We start from the raw sequence: 15,645 nt of genomic DNA, 5'->3' as shown, positions 1-15,645 counted from the left end.
TGCCAAACAATTTTCCAAAGTGGTTTAACCCTTTTGTACATTTACCAGTAATATATAAGAGTTTCACTTGCTCTGCATCCTTTTCAACACATGGTTTTGACAATCTTCCTAAAGTATTAGCTATTTCGTGTATGCATAATAGCATCTCATTTAATTTTCAGTTCTCTAATGATTGATAATGTTGAATGTCTTTTTGTATGCTTACTGGCCACTTGGATATATTCTTTTGTGAAATGCCTAGCAAGTCTTTTGCTATTTGTTTTATGGAATACTTGTCATTTTCTTATTGGTTTACAGTTCATTATATATTCTAGCTATGAATCCTTTGTCAAATATATGTGTTTAAAATATTATCTCATAGCCTAGGGCTTCCATTCTTACTTTCTTAAACACATCTTTTGATGAGAAGTTTAAAGTTTTTATGAAGGCCTATTATTATTACATTTTCTTTTGCAGTTAGTACTTTTTGCATTCCACCCAAGAAATCTTTCTTCACCCCAAGGTCACTGATGTTTTCTTCTAGAAACTTTATGGCTTATGTCCTTCCATTTAGGTCTTTGATAAATTTCAAATTAATTTATGTGTACAGTATGAATTAGGGGTCAACATTTACTTTGTCCCTATAGGGACATCCTGTTGTTTCAGCATTGTTTATTGAAAAGACATCCCTTTCTTCACTGAAATGCACTGGGGCTTTCGTTGAAATCAAGTAATTAAATGGATGTGGGTCTATTTCTGGATTTTTTAATTATGTTCCATAGATCTATGTATTCATATCCAAACACCACACTGTCTTAATTACATAGCTTTATTAAAGGTCTCAAACTCTGACAGTGTACATACGGTAAACTTATCCTCAAGATTGTCTTGGCCATTCTAAGTCCTTTGCATTTCCATATAAATTTTAATATCATCTTGCCAATTTACATAAGTAAATATTGCTAGATTTTGATTGGAATTATATTAAATCTATAGGTCAATTTGGTGGGGTTTTTTAAATTCACCTTGCTTCTACTCTGTTTTATTTTATTTATTTTTTAATTTTATTTTTCCATAAGTTATTGGGGTACAGGTGGTATTTGGTTACAGGAGTAAATTCTTTAGTGGTGAATTTGAGATTTTGGTGCACCCATCACGCAAGCAATATACACTGCACCATATTTGTAGTATTTTATCCTTCGCCACCTCCCAATCTTCCCCATAAGTCACCAGAGTCCATTGTATCATTCTCACACTTTTGCATCCTCATAGCTTAGCTCCCACATATCAGTGAGAACATACGATGTTTGGTTTTCCATTCCTGAGTTACATCAGTTAGAATAATAGTCTCCAATTTCATCCAGTTCACTGTAAGTGCTGTTAATTCATTCCTTTTTATGACTGCATAGTATTCCATTATATATACATGTATTCCATTATATATATGTATTCATATATATGTATTCCATTATATATGTATTAATATATATATAACAGTTTTTTAAAATCCACTCATTGATTGATGGGCATTTGGATTGGTTCCATGATTTTGCAATTGTGTATTGTGCTGCTATAAACATGCATGTGTAAGTATCGTTTTTGAATAATGACTTCTTTTCTTCTGGGTAGATACCCAGCAGTGGGATTGCTGGATCAAATGGTAGCTCTACTCTTAGTTCTTTGAGGAATCTCCACACTGTTTTCCACAGTGGCTGTACTAGTTTACATTCCCACCAACAGTGTAGAAGTGTTCCCTGTTCACTGCATCCATGCCAACATCAACTGTTTTTTGATTTTTTGAGTATAGCCATCCTTGCAGGAGTAAGGTAGTTTGCATTGTGGTTTTAATTTGCATTTCCCTAATCATTAGTGATTTTGAGCACTTTTCCATATATTTCTTGGCCATTTGTATATCTTCTTTTGAGGATGTCTATTCATGTTCTTAGCCCACTCATTTTAATAGATTATACATTCCTTTTGATTCTTTATGGATACAATCATATCACATGCAAACAAAGACAATTTTATCTTTCTAATCTATATCTATTTATTTCTTTTTCTCGCTGTTTAATGCTGGCTAAGACCACAAGAGCAAGAGTTGAATAAAACTAGAGATAGTGAAAATCATTGCCTTGTTCCCAATTTTATCAGATTTACTAACTTGTAAAGAGACCTCCCACTAATGTCATATGTAAGGTTAAAATATAAAGTACTTTCCCAAACTTTGTAGAAAGTGTGCTGATCCCCCTCACAGCTCTCAGCCTTCTGAATCATCTAGAAAAAGGTTTGGAGCAATATTCTAAACTATGATATATGCTGTCTGGATTTCCATTTCCAGTTAGTATGCAGACTTTAACAGATCATTGTTCCTAGGGTGAAAATGAAAAATTAAATTTAATAAAGTCATATTTATAATAGATTTATTTTTAGAGCACTTTTATGTTCACAGGAAAATGGAACAAAAAGTACAGGGAGTTCCCATATAGCCTCCCCACTCCCTGCACACATGCATACACACAAATGGCTTCTCCAACTATCAACATCTCATACCAGAGTAGTATATTTGTTATAATTAATGAACCTACATTGGAACACCATTATCAACCAGAGTTCATAGTTAACATTAGAGTTCACTCTTGGTGTCTTACATCCTAAGGGTTTTGACAAATGTAAATGTATAATGACATGCACCCATCACTGTCGTAGAGAACAGTTTCACTGCCCTAAAAATTTCCTGTGCTCTGCCTATTTACCCCTCCCTTCCCTTAAGCCCTGGCAACCACTGATCTTTTTCTTGACCCCATGGTTTTTCTTTTTCTAGAATGTCATAATTGGAATCATACAGTATATAGCCTTTTCAGATTGGCTTCTTTCACTCAGTAATATCCATTTAAGGTTCCTCCATGTGTTTTCGTGGCTGATAGCTTATTTATTGTTAGCACTGGATAATATTCCTTTGCCGGTCCATACCACAATTTATCCTACTGAAGGATACCTTGGTTGCTTTCAAGTTTGGGCAACATGAATAAAGCTGTTATAAACATCTGTATGCAAGTTTCATATGAACATAAGTTTTCAACTCAGTGAGTAAACACCAAGGAGCTTGATTGCTGGATTTTATGGTAACGGTATGTTTAGTTTTGTAAGAAACCACCAAACTGTCTTCCAAAGTGGCTGTAGCATTTTGTATTCTCACCAACAATGAATGAGAGTTCCCATTGCTCCACATCCTCACCAACATTTGGTGTTGTCAGCATTTTGAATTTGGACCATTCTAACAGATACGCAGTGGTATGTTATTGTTTTAATTTGCAATTCCCTAATGACATATGATGTTGAGCTCTTTTCATATTCTTATTTGCCATCTGTATATCTTATTTGATGAGGTTCTTTTCAGGATTTTTGCCCATTTTTAACACAGGTTGTTCGATTTTTCTTTGCTGAAGATGGAATATTTGTGTCCCACTAAAATTCGTATGTTGAAACCTAATTCCCAATGTGATGGTATTTGCAGGTAAGGTCTTTGGGAGGTGATTGGGTCATGAGGATAAAGCCTTCATGGATAGTATTCATCATCTTACAAAAGAGACCCCAGAAAGCTCCCTCATTCCTTCCACCATGTGAGAACACAACAAAAAGATGGCTGTCTATGAGCCAGGAAGCAGGCCTTCATCAGACACTGAATCTGCTGGCACCTTGATCTTGAACTTGAAGCCTCCAGAACAGTGAGAAATAAATGTCTCTTGTTTGTAAGATATATAGTCTATGATAAAATTCTGTGATACCAACCTGAACAGAATTTTAAGAGTTCTCTGTATATTTTAGATAACAGTCCTTTATCAGTTGTTTTTGCAAATATTTTCTTTCAGTCTGTGGCTTGGCTTTTCATTTTCTTGACAGTATTTTTAAGTAGGGCAGAAATATTTAATTTTAAATAAAGTCCAGCTTATCGATTCTTACTTTCATGGATTGTGTCTTCAATGTTGTATTGAAAAAGTCACCTTCATACTCAAGGTCACCCAGGTGTTCTCCTAGATTATCTTCTAAGAGTTTCATAATTTTCTGTTTTACTTTTAGGTTTATGATCTTTTTGAGTTAGTTTTTGTGAAGAGTATAAGGTCTGCATCTCAGTTCATTTTTTTTGCATGTGGATGTCCAGTTGCACCAGCACCATTTTTTAAAAAGACCATCTTTCTCCAAGATCATAATGTTTGAAAACATATTAAAACACTGTGGATGCAAATAAGTCTATAGGAAGTAAATTACAGAAAGCAACAGGTCCTTCCTAGATGGGCAGAGATTTCATTTACCCTTCACAACAGCTCTATGAAGTAGAGATTATTATTAAATTACTTGTTCAAGGTCACATAGCCTAATTCCCACCAGTATAGAGTAAATGGAAAAAAGCCCGAGTGACCTCCTATTTGCCAAAATCAATGAAAACACTTCAGCTCTTATCTCACTGGCAACATCTTGGCAATGTTCTCAAAAATCCTCCCTCTTAACTCCTATGACACTGAATTGTTTTTCTTTTCTCTCTGGCCCCTTTTCCTCATCTCTCTTCTCCTGAGTTGTCAATATTCCCCAGAGTTTCAATTTCCGCATTCCTCTCATTGATGTCTTCCCTGAGTAATGACATTTCTTCACGCCAGTGGCCCAAGCCAAAACTAATAGTTCCCTAAATATTTACTACCAGCTCAGATACTTTTCCTAATGGCATAGCAGGATCCCCCTTGAATTATGCCTATCCAACAGCAGCCCAAACCCAACCCAACTAAAACTGACTTCATATTTTATGTTGTCCACTTTAGGGAATGGAACTACCTGAAAAGTTCTCAAGCCTGAAAATTGGACATAAGCCTAGATCTCTCCTACTACTACTTTCAAACAGGATTAATTAATCTCTTATATATACTCCTTCTATTCATTCCCCCTTCATTCCCCCTGCTAATATCTTGTTCCAGATCTTTCTCATTTCTTGTCTGCTTATTGAAACAATCCCTTAGCTTCTCTCCTGCCGCTAGCCTGATTTCTCTCCAATCCATCATCTGTCACACTGTTAGAACAATCTTTCTAAAGCCGCATTTGTTCATGTGCCCCCCACAACTGAAAACCCTTCAACAGCATCCCACTGGCTTTGGGGGGAAAGAAAACACATCTCATAACATGATTTCTCAACCATTCAGAAGGCATGAATCTCTAATATCATTTCTTATGACTCCCATTTTCATTTTCCTAAGTGAGAAAAGCTCTCCCTTACCTAAGAAATGTATCGTGTGCCATTTCTTCTTCCTGCTAATTAGAATGCTTCTTTTTTGTGCTTCCCTTCTACCCTGATATGTTATTCATTGTGCTTTATTTTAATTGTGTGTTGACTTCTGGCCTTCTCTCTTACCCTGAGGACACCTTAGGGGCAAGCGCAAGTTGACTTTAGCACCTCCAACCTCTGTAGTTTGGTTGGCACCTACTTAATGGGTGAGTGAATGAAGTCCCCCTCCACAGCCGAGCTTCCTACTCTGCTGACAGTGACTGACTATTCTGCTTTTTGTCTGGGGCTTTCTATGCCTCAGTGTGACATTCTTGCTCTTCCTCAGTCCTCAGTAGACTGGTTTTATCATATATAAAGTCTTGCTGTGGTTCCTATGTGATGTTCTATTACCACCCCACTCACTGACCTAATACTTCCTGTCATTGACAATGTAAGCAGCGGCCTGCAGATTGGGCCTCTTTGCAGAAAGCACTCTATCCCATGTAATCTCCATACCCAGTTTAATTCAGCTTGGAGTTCCCCTAGCTGCAAGCTCAAAACTGCCTAAAGAGCTATACTCTTGACACCTACTGGCCTCTGCTTTCCACCTTAATAGTAATTGACACTTAAGGTCCAAGCTACCTAAAATTAAAACATTATCAAGATAATTATACCAAGGATTTGGGATAGATGGATGGTTACTAATGTATAATTTAAGGTTATAACCTAGGTATATGTCTGGCAGAAATTGTTGGCACAAATTAAGGGGGAAAATAAGATGGCTTTACAATTAGCAAATGGAAAAACTGAACCCCCACGTACCTTTGCCACAAGGAGGGAGGGAGCAAGGAAAAGCAACATAGAAAAAAATAACCAGTGTAGAAATATAGCAGCCAAGAAATAGTATTTCTTGCTAGGGTACTCCTAGAAGTAACTTTGAGATAGTTGTTCAAGAGGGATCCTCAGAAGACGCTTCCAAGTCATGGTTTGAGCCTCAGGCCTCTCTGAGAATGACATAAGAGGAGCTTCAGATCTCTGGTAAGTGAAGGCAGCAGAGCAAAGGTTTGGCTGGTGTGGTGAGGAGTGGGGCCTTGGGGGTGTGATGAAGTGGGTGGAGAAGTTTTTCTGCAGCCAGACTGCCTGTTTCTGAATCCTGGTTCCACCACTTACTAGATCAAATCATTAACCTTTTTTTGCCCCAGTTTTCTCATATACTCATTGAGGATATCATGATACATCAGTATATAATGAAGATCCCATGAAATAGCTGATGTAAAGTGCTATCTCAACATACAGAGTTCAATAAATTTCAGATGACGGTGATGTGATTATTATTTTCCTTCTTGTGCCAACATTCTTAGCACTGAGTTGGCTCAAGAAAAATCAATGGGGATTTGGATGTACCTGCTTCAGTGCTGAATTGTGCCAAACATTGGAAGAATAACGAATGCCAGTTCTCAAATTATTCCAAAAAATTAAAGACGAGGGAATTCTAACTAATGCATTCTACTAAGCAAACATCACCCTGATACCAAAACCAGACAAGGACACAACAGAAAAGAAAACAATGAACCAATATTCATGATGAACATAAGTGCAAAAATCCTCAACAAAATACTAGCAAAGCAAATCCAATAGCACATCAAAAAGTTTATACACAACAATCAAGTTGAATTTAACCCAGGGCTGCAAAGATGGTTCAACATACACAATCAATAAACGTAATACATCACATCAGCTGAATGAAGGACAAATACCATATGATCATTTCAGTAGATGCAGAAAAAGCATTTGATAAAATTCAACATGCTTTCATGATAAAAAATAAAACTCTCAATAAATTAGGTGTAGAAGGTACATACCTCAACACAATAAAGACCATGTAAGACAAACCCACAGATAACATCATACTTTTCCTCTAAGAACTGGAACAAGACAAGGATGTCCACTTTCACCACTCATATTCAACATAGTACTGGAGGTCCTAGTCAGAGCAATTAGACAAGAGTTCAAAATACAGCCAAATTGAAAGGAGAAAGTCAAATCGTTCCTGTTTGCTGATGGCATAATTTTATATATAGAAAAACCTAAAGCCTATACCAGAACTAGTAAAGTCCAACAAAGTTGTAGCATACAAAATCAATACATAAAAATCAGTAGCATTTTGATACATTAATAACAAACTAGCTGGAAAATGAAATTAAAAAACACTCTCATTTGCAATAGATACAAAAATAAAATACCTTGGAATAAATCTAACCAAGGATATCAAAGATTTCTATAAAGAATGCTATAAAACACTAATGAGAGAAATTGTAGAGGACACACACAAACACAAACACATGTAAACATAAACACAAACACACACACACACACACACATACACAAATGGGAAGACATCCCATGTTCGTGAATTGGAAAAATCAATGTCATTAAGATGACCATACTATCTGAAGCAATCTACAGATTAAATACACTCCCTTTCAAAATACTAACGACATTCTTCACAGAAGTAGAAAAAAAAATCCTAAAATTTTTTATAGAACCAGAAAGGACCCAAACTAGACAAAGTAGTCTTGAGCATAAAGAACAAAGCTGGAGACATCACAGTACCTAACTTCAAAGTATACTACAAAGCTAGAATAATGAAAACTGCATGCTACGGGCATAAAAACAGACCCAAAGACAAATAGAACAGATTGAGATTTACAAAATAAATCCAGCTGTTTACAGCCAACAGATTTCTGACAAAGGCACCAAGAACATACATTGGGGACAGACCACCATCTTCAATGAATGGTGGCTAGGAAAACTGGCAAACCATTTGCAGAAGAACAAAATTAGACCCCTATCTCTCACTATATATAAAAACCACCTTAAAACAGATTAAATGCTTCAATGTAAGTCCCAAAACTATAGAACCACTAGGAAAAAAATAGGGGAAATTCTTCAGGACATTGGTCTGAGCAAAGATTTTATGAACAGGATCTCAAAAGCATAGACAACAAAAGCAAAAATGGACAAATGGGACTATATCAAGCTAAAAAGCTCCTGCACAGTGAAGGAAACAATAAACAGAGTGAAGAAACAACCTGTAGAATTGGAGAAAATATTTGCATCCTATTTATCTGACAAGGGATTAATATCCAGAATATACAAGGAACTTAACAGCAAAATCATCATCATCATCATCATCATCATCATCATCATCATCATCACCATAAGAGTAAAAATATGCAAATTATCTATTCGGCCAGTGCAAAAGTAATTGTGGTTTTTGCCATGACTTTCAATGGCAAAACTGCAATTACTTTTGCACCAACCTAATACATAGACATTTCTCAAAAGAAGACATAAAAATGGTCAACAAGTATATGAAAAAATGCTCAACATCACTAATCATCAAGGAAATACAGATCAAAACCACAATGAGGTATCATCTTATCAGTCAGAATGGCTGTTATCTAAACACATATCATCTGTTAAGATATCATCTTAGCCAGTTCAAATGGCTGTTATCAATATGACAAAAAAATAACAAATACTGGCAAGATGGGGAGAAAGGGGAACTCTTATTTGCTGTTGATAGGGATGTAAATTAGTATGGCCATTATGGAAAACAGAATGGAGGTTCCTTAATAAACTAAAAATAGAACCACTATATGATCCAGCAATCCCACTACTGAGTATATATCCAAAGGAAAGAAATCAGTATGTCCAAGAGATACCTACACTTCTATGTGTATTGTAACACTATTCACAATAGCCATGATATGGAATCAGCCTAAGAGATCGTGTACAGATGAATGGATAAAGAAAACGTGGTATACATAAACAAAGGAATACTATTCAACCATAAAAATGAATGGAATTCTGTCATTTTTGCCAACATGGATGAACCTGGAGGACTGTGTTAAGTGAAATAAGCCAGGCACAGAGAGAGAAATATGTTCTCACTCACATGTGGAAACTAAAAAAGTTGATCTCATAGAAATGGAGTAGTTACTAGAGGCTGGGAACAGTACGGGGATATGGAGAAGTTGGTTAATGAATACGAACTTACAGCTAGGAGGGATAAGATCTACTGTTCTGTAGCACTGTAGGTTGATATTTTAATTACCCTGATTTGATCATTACACATTGTATACATATATTGAAATATCACACTGTACCTCAGAAATATGTACAATGGTTATGTGTCAAAAAGAATAGTAATTTCAAAAATTTCTTTAAAAATTGTTCATTAAAAAAGCCAACTATGCCATTTTTGTGAAAAAAAAAATTGCAGGTTTGGATGCATTGTTCCATCCCAGTAATTTCATTCTTTCCACTCTATGCTACTCAGTCTTGGCCTATTTGCTCTCAGATCCTTCCCAGTCTTCTCCTTGTTCCGGTCTATGTTGCAGGCTAGCATCCCAGGCTACCATGTCCGTTGCCTTATGGTTCATTTAGCGTGAGGCACTGCAAGAAGATTGGAGGGTGGGAGGAAGGGAGACCGGGGTATTTCTTCCTCTCCCTGTCTGCTCCGGAGGTGTCTCTGGCAGTCACTGAGTCTCTTCCTTGGCTCAGGATGTCATTGGACAAGCCCATAATGGTTCCCACTTCCATGGAGCTCGAGTAACTCTGGCTTTCCCTTTTCCCTTCCACTCCTAGGTGGTAAGGGGCTTCCTACTTTGGCTAATCTCTAAGTTGTCTCACTCTTTCCTATTTCATTTTTTTCTTCCATTACCTGTGCAGCCAATCCCTTGAATTAAATTCTCACTTTTGAAAAATAGAGTGGTTTCTGTTTTCTGGTTTGGAGTCGACTAATACTCTCTCCTTTCCTATCCCAGCCATCCTATTACTGTCTGTGGGCTGATGAAGTTAAGGGACACTGCCTGGAGTTGTGCAGCTTGAAGAAGGGGATGATAACTGATTCTGCATCCCTCTCACTTCTGGGAATTCTCAAAATCTGGGTGGGAAGTCCCTCTGTACACACAAAGGCTGTTAAGCAGAAGCATTTCCTGTCCTGAGCTGTGTAGGATGATTCCCCAACAGTCCCAAACATTGCTGCTGTCTATATGACAGCAAAGAAATGTTTTGGCAGAAGCCAGTCTGGGCATCAAAATGCGGAGGCCCATATGTTTCTGCTAACTTCCTGCCAAAATGTTGTTGTTTGAGTTAGGAAAAATATAACTTTTTAATTCAGAATAAAAAGGGGATTCTAACCCAGATTTTAAAATGTTTAAAATTTAACATTTTAAATTGAAAAAAAAGCAAATAGAAATTAGTTTAAAATAATGAAAATAATAAAAGGGAAAGAGGGATTGAGAATGGGGCATGCAGAAAATGTTTAACAGGCTAGAAGTTTCTGCTGTCTGCCACATCCTGGGATTATAACCTCAGTGGCTTACCCCTGTACAAACTGGGTGAATATACCAGCTGGGCAGGCCCGAACCCTTCAATATGCTCCTACCAAAGAAGGAGAATTTGGTTCTTGCAAAATATAGACAAAGAAAGAAAAGAGTAACAGAACCTAGTAGAAAGAGAAAACACAGCAGTGGACTGGGAAATAAAGAAATTTTGCAAGTGTAACCTTTTCATTCCTTGTCAGAAATCATAATTTGCAAATTATAAGGTACATTCACAAGTTGGTAATAATAAAAAAGGAATGCTAGGAAGGGCTTTGGGATGCATGGCCCCAGTGATTGAGAAATTCTGAGGGGCATCATTTTAAACATAGGTTCCTGCTGTTGGTCCCACCCATCCCCCAGGCCCACTCCAGAGGTCACCTGCATATAGTTCCCAGATATGCTGATGGCGTCTTGCCTCTCTCTGCCTGTGGGGTTCCCCTGGCATGCTCATTTGTGCACAAGGCAGGCTGGAAGTGCTGGAGAGTAAGGATAGAGAAAAAGAACTTCAGCCATGGAGAGACAGGAACTGATGGATAAACACCCAGGTTTTTCAAGCCCTGATGGGAAAATTATAAAGTGTCTTCCACAGTGACCTAGAAGCTCCCAGGCAGCCCATAGTTTCCCATATGGTAGCCCAGTCATTAATACACCTTTTACAGCCTTTACTTCCTTCCTGATTTCTCAGCTCACCATTACTTCACCATGCTTCCTGTGATCACCCCCAAATAAACTAATTGCACTGAAATCCTTATCCTAAGTACTTCCTTAGCGGCAACCCAATCCAGAGACAATATTATTCCCTCTAGCTCATGGGTCAGTCCTTCCTACCACATCCTTCAGTAGTTAACCAACCTACACTTCAATCAGGGCTTTTAAAAACATCACTAAGGAATGCCAAGAGCAGAACAAAAAGCTAAAACCTTAATGTTAATGTTGCAATCCACATACTACTGAAAGGGGACTTGCAGGGCTGCCAATGGTCAAAACAGCTTTCTGTAATTATTTTATAAAGAATGCTAAGTCTGAATATTAAGCCTGAATATCCCTATGCATAAAACTTAGAATAAATTAGAAATTCTCTACTGAGATTTTATTAACCTTTTTAAAAGAGGCTATTTTGCATCAGATATTATGCTAAGATTTTATATGTCATGGTATTAAATCCTCACAATCATTCTATTATGATTAAATAAAATTAAGCTCATTTTCTAGTTGAGAACACAAAGAATTAATGATAAAACAACTTGTGCAAAACTTTAGATTTTTTGTGTGGGTAATTTTGGATTTGGTGTCTGTCTTAGTCTGTTTTCTGTTGCTTATAACAGAATGCCTGAAACTGAGTAATTTGTAAAGAAAAAGAATTTATTTATTACAGTTACAGAGGCTGAGAAGTGCCAGGTCAAGAGGCCACATCTGGTGAGGGCCTTCTTGCTGGTAGGGACTCTCTGCAGAGTCTTGAGATGGCAGAGGGCATCTAATGGTGAGGGGTCAGTGTGCTGGCTTAGGCTTCTCTTTCTCTTATAACACCCCACTCCCATAATAGCCCATTAATCCATTCATTGATTAATCAATGATTCATTGATCAATGAATAGATTAATTCATTCATGAGGGTGAGTTCTCATAACCCAATCACCTCTTAAAGGCCCTACCTCTCAATACTGCCACATTGGGGATTAAGTTTCAACATGAGTTTCAGAGGGGACAAACATTTAAATCATAGTAATATCTTTGGGGATATATGTGACAGAGACTGAGTACTTTCCTTTAAATCCATATGCTCCAAGGTGTTTCCTAGCTCTTCCTACAGTTTGGTTGGAACTAACTAATGGGGACCTGGCCAATGAGAAATTAGTTAAAATAATGTAAGCCTCTTCCAGAGCATCCCTAAGGTTTTCCAGTGTGGTTATCCAGCCCTTTCATTCCAAAACTTCGGCAGTGTTGGAGGCCAGGTATTCACAATGACACAGCTGTAAGATAGGAGAGGGCTACCTACCATGCATTACACATTGTGTGAGCTGAAAATAATCTTCATTGTCAATGTCACTGAAAGCTGGGAGGTTGACCATTTTGTAAATTAGGGATTTTTTATTTTTGTTTCTGTTTTTCATTACATCTCTGGTACTCAAGCTACTAGCATGTAGCATTGGATTCATGGGTGGCCAGTAGATGGTGAAGAAACCAATAGTGGAGGCTGGAAAAGTCTTGATTTATGTCATGCAGTGGCAAAACATTTGAAAATTTGCTCCTGCAATAATTTGCAAGGTGGCCTGTGTGATTACTGATCTGACATCTCTAGGGGAAAAGGTTGGAAAACAATAAGTTAGTATTGTGTGTTGGTTCCTATTGGCTGTGTTTGGCAAGATGTTATATAGAAGAGATGAGTTCAGAAGAGAACTGATGAGTTTATAAACAGAAATCAAGTCCAGAAATTTGAGGCATTGCAGGATTGGAAAAGCCTACTGCTTCTAGATTCCAAAAGGTAAAGGCGGAATTTAAAAAGATTTTGATCAGCAAATATCTAGCAAAATGTGAATAATATTATTCTGAGCACAGATCAGATTAAAGGAGTGACCTTTCTCTCCACACTGGAAATACGAACATAGCCACCATTAAGTTAAAATAAAAAATAGAAGTAAGAAAAGAGTAGATTGGAGGACTATATCTAGAAGATAACTTTAGATGTGTTTATTAGCACATGCAACTGATCAGAATCAAATAGATTAAAGGTCTGCTGAATTTTTGAAGGATGTTATTTTCCCCACAAAACTTTATGAGCAAAAGGGAGGGGCCAAGATGGCTGACTAGAAACAACTGTGGTCAGAGGCTCCCACCAAGTAGGACAAAAGCAATGAGTGAATCCTGCACCGGCAACTGATGAGCCATTAACCAGAATAACTAGTTTGGAGAGGAACATAAATGACCTTATGGAACTGAAAAACACAACACAAGAACTTCATAAAGCAACCACAAGTATCAATAACCAAATAGACCAAGCAGAGGAAAGAATTTCAGAGCTTGAAGACTATCTTGCTGAAATAAGACAGGCAGACAAGATTAGAGAAAAAAAAATGAAAAGGAATGAACAAAACTCTGTGAAGTATGGGATTATGTGAAAAGATCAAACCTACGACTGATTGGGGAATGGAATCAAGTTAGAAAACATACTTCAATTTTGGAATAGGTGTGGTGTGGTGCTGAAAAAAATGTATATTCTGTTCATTTGGGGTGGAGAGTTCTGTAGATGTCTATTAGGTCTGCTTGGTGCAGAGCTGAGTTCAATTCCTGGGTATCCTTGTTAACTTTCTGTCTTGTTGATCTGTCTAATGTTGACAGTGGGGTGCTAAAATCTCCTATTATTATTGTGTGGGAGTCTAAGTCTCTTTGTAGGTCACTCAGGACTTGCTTTATGAATCTGGGTGCTCCTGTATTGGGTGCATATATATTTAGGATAGTTAGCTCTTCTTGTTGAATTGATCCCTTTACCATTATGTAATGTCCTTCTTTGTCTCTTTTGATCTTTGTTGGTTTAAAGTCTATTTTATCAGAGACTAGGATTGCAACCCCTGCCTTTTTTTGTTTTCCATTTACTTGGTAGATCTTCCTCCAGCCTTTTATTTTGAGCCTATGTGTGTCTCTGCACGTGAGATGGGTTTCCTGAATACAGCACACTGATGGGTCTTGACTCTTTATCCAATTTGCCAGTCTGTGTCTTTTAATTGGAGCATTTAGTCCATTTACATTTAAAGTTAATATTGTTATGTGTGAATTTGATCCTGTCATTATGACGTTAGCTAGTTATTTTGCTCGTTAGTTGATGTAGTTTCTTCCTAGTCTCGATGGTCTTTACATTTTGGCGTGATTTTGCAGCGGCTGGTACCAGTTGTTCCTTTCCATGTTTAGTGCTTCCTTCGGAAGTTCTTTTAGGGCAGGCCTGGTGGTGACAAAATCTCTCAGCATTTGCTTGTCTGTAAAGTAGTTTATTTCTCCTTTACTTATGAAGCTTAGTTTGACTGGATATGAAATTCTGGGTTGAAAATTCTTTTCTTTAAGAATGTTGAATATTGGCCCCCACTCTCTTCTGGCTTGTAGAGTTTCTGCCGAGAGATCCGCTGTTAGTCTGATGGGCTTCCCTTTGTGGGTAACCCAACCTTTCTCTCTGGCTGCCCTTAACATTTTTTCCATCATTTCAACTTTGGCGAATCTGACAATTATGTGTCTTGGAGTTGCTCTTCTTGAGGAGTATCTTTGTGGCGTTCTCTGTATTTCCTGAATCTGAATGTTGGCCTGCCTTGCTAGATTGGGGAAGTTCTCCTGGATAATATCCTGCAGAGTGTTTTCCAACTTGGTTCCATTCTCACTGTCACTTTCAGGTACACCAATCAGACATAGATTTGGTCTTTTCACATAGTCCCATATTTCTTGGAGGCTTTGTTTGTTTCTTTTTATTCTTTTTCCTCTAAACTTCCCTTCTCACTTCATTTCATTCGTTTCATCTTCCATCACTGAAACCCTTTCTTCCAGTTCATCGCATCAGCTCCTGAGGCCTCTGCATTCTTCACGTAGTTCTCGAGCCTTGGCTTTCAGCTCCATCAGCTCCTTTAAACACTTCTCTGTACTGGTTATTCTAGTTATACATTTGTCTAAATTTTTTTCAAAGTTTTCAACTTCTTTGCCTTTGGTTTGAATTTCCTCCTGTAGCTCGGAGTAGTTTGATCGTCTGAAGCCTTCTTCTCTCAACTCGTCAAAGTCATTCTCCATCCAGCTTTGTTCGGTTGCTGGTGAGGAACTGCATTCCTTTGGAGGAGGAGAGGCACTCTGCTTTTACTGGGTATATACCCAAAGGACTATAAATCATGCTGCTATAAAGACACATGCACACGTATGTTTATTGCGGCACTATTCACAATAGCAAAGACTTGGAACCAACCCAAATGTCCAACAATGATAGACTGGATTAAGAAAATGTGGCACATATACACCATGGAATACTATGCAGCCATAAAAAATGATGAGTTCATGTCCTT

This window comes from Pan paniscus, chromosome 13 (genome assembly GCF_029289425.2).
Source record: "Pan paniscus chromosome 13, NHGRI_mPanPan1-v2.0_pri, whole genome shotgun sequence".
NCBI lineage: Eukaryota > Metazoa > Chordata > Mammalia > Primates > Hominidae > Pan > Pan paniscus.
The sequence above is the reverse complement of the archived record's forward strand: the minus strand, read 5'-3'. Positions refer to the sequence as shown.